Below are 3,035 nucleotides of genomic sequence, written 5' to 3' on the forward strand. Positions count from 1 at the left end.
ACACACACACACACAACAGAATTGAATCTGTCCTAACTTTTTTTTTCTGTAGGAAAAGGTTGCCTTTTTTTTTTTTTTAAAGCAGTAAAATTTCAGCAGGAGCAATTTACAAATTTCTCCAAAAAATTTGCAGTTCTTGTTTTCTGTTTTGAGACTTTCCAATTACCTTTTAAATTTTATTTACATCTGTTATTTTAAAAATTGATAAGAAGCCAAAGACCTTGTATCTTTAAAAATCTTGTAGGCCAGGCACGGTGGCTCATGCCTATAATCATAGCACTTTGGGAGGTCAAGACAGGAGGATTGCTTGAGGCCAGGAGTTCGAGACCAGCCTGAGCAAGAGTGAAATCCCATCTCTCCAAAAAATAGAAAAATTAGTGTGGTGGCATGCACCTGTAGTCCCAGCTACTTGGGAGGCTGAGGCAGGACAATCGCTTGAACCCAGGAGTTGGAGGTTGCAGTGAGCTATGGTGTCACCACTGCATTCCAGTCCGGGTAGCAGAGTGAGACCATGCTTTAAAAAAAAAATTAAAAAACCTTCGTATTATTTATAAATTCTGTGATAGTAAGTATACGTAAATAGTAACTAGAATATATAGCATAAGCATCAACAACTATATAAACTACTTAATATTGCCTCAGTTGCACAAAAAAATGTCATTTTGAAAAATTTCACTTTTTAAAACTCTAGCAGTTAACAGGTCACTTTAACAGGGTCACCAAGCAGTTGCTTCCTTTCAAAGCAAACATCATTTAGAAAATATCATATGTTCAACCTGGAATACCTGTGGCTAATAGAATATTTATCAAATTACGATTTTATTTTCATGGACTTCTACTGAATCTAGGCAACTTTTTAAAATCTTAAAATTTCTCAATTTTCATCTCAGCTGATACAAATGTGAGTTATTACTAGGTATAAATGCATTTTTACTAGATGCTAAATAGAATACGTTATGTATAGTTTAGCTTTATACTTTATACTAGTCAGTTAAAATATTCTAAAGTTAAAGGGTTTCATTTTCAAATGACTTATTCTGGATCTGATCTCAGAAGTAAGCATTTTTGTGTATAGATCAAGTTGATATACTATCTGGGAAATGATTGGTTGTAAATAGGTCATTGTTGAAGTAGGTTGATAGGTACATGGAAATTGATACTACCCTACTTTTGTATGTGTTTGGAATTTTCCATTAAAAAAAGTTCTTAAAAAATAAATAGTTGGGTTTTTCTTCCCTTTTTCCTTCCAGGATTCTTACAGAAGCAGAGATTGATGCTCACCTTGTTGCTCTAGCAGAGAGAGATTAAACGTTGTTACTAGTTTACCAAATCCATGATACCACTTGCCTGTGTGTTTGGCAACAACAAAGCAACATTATGGAGGCCCCTGGATTGAGAAAGGAACCTCTCCCACTCCTACTACCGCTGTAAAGTGGTTAGGACTCTGTATAAATAAAAACAGTCCTTTTGGAAAATAATCGCATCCTGTCTTTTTTTACCTCCATTTTTTTCAATTTTCATTTTTAATTGACACATAATGTACATATTTATGGAGTACATTGTGATGTTTTAATATATGTATACATTGTGTAATTATCAAATTGGTAATTAGCATATCCATCACTTGAAACATGTATCATTTCTTTGCTGTGGGAACTTCAGAATCCTCTTTTCTAGCTATTTTGAGGTATATAATCCCTTATTGTTTACTGTTTACTGTGGTCACTCTACTGTGCAGTGGGATACCAGACCTTATTCTTCCTAATTATAGCTTTGTACCTGTTGACCAAACTCTCCCCATCCCCCTCACCACCACCTCTAGTCCCTGATAACCATTGTTCTATTCGCTATTTCTGTGAGATCAACATTTTTCAGATTCTCCATATAGTAAGAATGTGTTATTTTTCTTTCTATGTCTGATTTATTTCACTTATAATCTCCGGGTATATCCGTGTTGTCACAAAATAACAGAATTTCATTTTTTTTATGGCTATCTCTTTCTGATTTTTGAGTTGGGGTCTTGCTCATTTGCCCAAGCTGGAGTGCAGAGGGCAATGGACTGCAGCTTCAAACTCCTGGGCTCAAGCATTCCTTCCACCTCAGCCTCTTGAGTAGCTGGCACTACAGGCACATTCCACCATGCCTGGCTTCTATGGATCCCTCTTCAACATACTGATTTCATTTTCTTTGAATATATACCCAGCAGTGGGATTGCTGGATCACATAGTATTTCCATTTTTAATTTTTTGAGGACCTTCCATACTGTTTTCCATAATGTCTATACTAATGTACATTCCCACCAGCTGTGAGTGTTCACTTTTCCCCACATTCTCACCAACAATTGTTATGTCTTTTTGATAAGTCATAACTGGAGTAAGGTGATAATTTGGTTTATCTCCAATTTTAAATATTAGGCCTTTAGTATATGCAGACTTAAATATCCACCATCTTCATATTGTAGCATTAGTCATTTTCTTGACAAATACAAGCTTTCTTGGCTTAGGGAACTTAATAGCCAGAAATTTAAACTTTAACTATATAATTAAATAACAAACTACAATTCTGGTTTTGGGAGTTGCTTTGACTATAAGTTGGCATGTGAGACAAGGCTTTTATTTTACAAATCCTCATTCAAATGGGATATTCCTGAACCTGGACTCCAAGTTCTATTGAAGGCTTCAACTATAGTAAAAAGATTAGCCTGATATTAAGAGTTTTGAGATAAATATTTAATCTATACTCAATAAGAACTAGTATTTTTAAGAGTAGAAATTGTTATCTTCAGGAAACATAGGACAAGAAAAGTAGAATGTGTCTATTTTTTGTGCCTTAAGATTAAGTATTTAAAGCAGACATTAAGGAATTGGTAGGCCGGGCACGGTGGCTCACGCCTGTAATCCTAGCTCTCTGGGAGGCCTAGGCGGACGGATTGTTTGACCTCAGGAGTTCGAAACCAGCCTGAGCAAGAGCGAGATCCTGTCTCTACTAAAATTAGAAAGAAATTAATTGGACAACTAAAAATATATAGAAAAAAT

Source organism: Propithecus coquereli, unplaced genomic scaffold, assembly GCF_000956105.1.
Source record: "Propithecus coquereli isolate 6110/MARCELLA unplaced genomic scaffold, Pcoq_1.0 Scaffold116, whole genome shotgun sequence".
Classification (NCBI taxonomy): domain Eukaryota; kingdom Metazoa; phylum Chordata; class Mammalia; order Primates; family Indriidae; genus Propithecus; species Propithecus coquereli.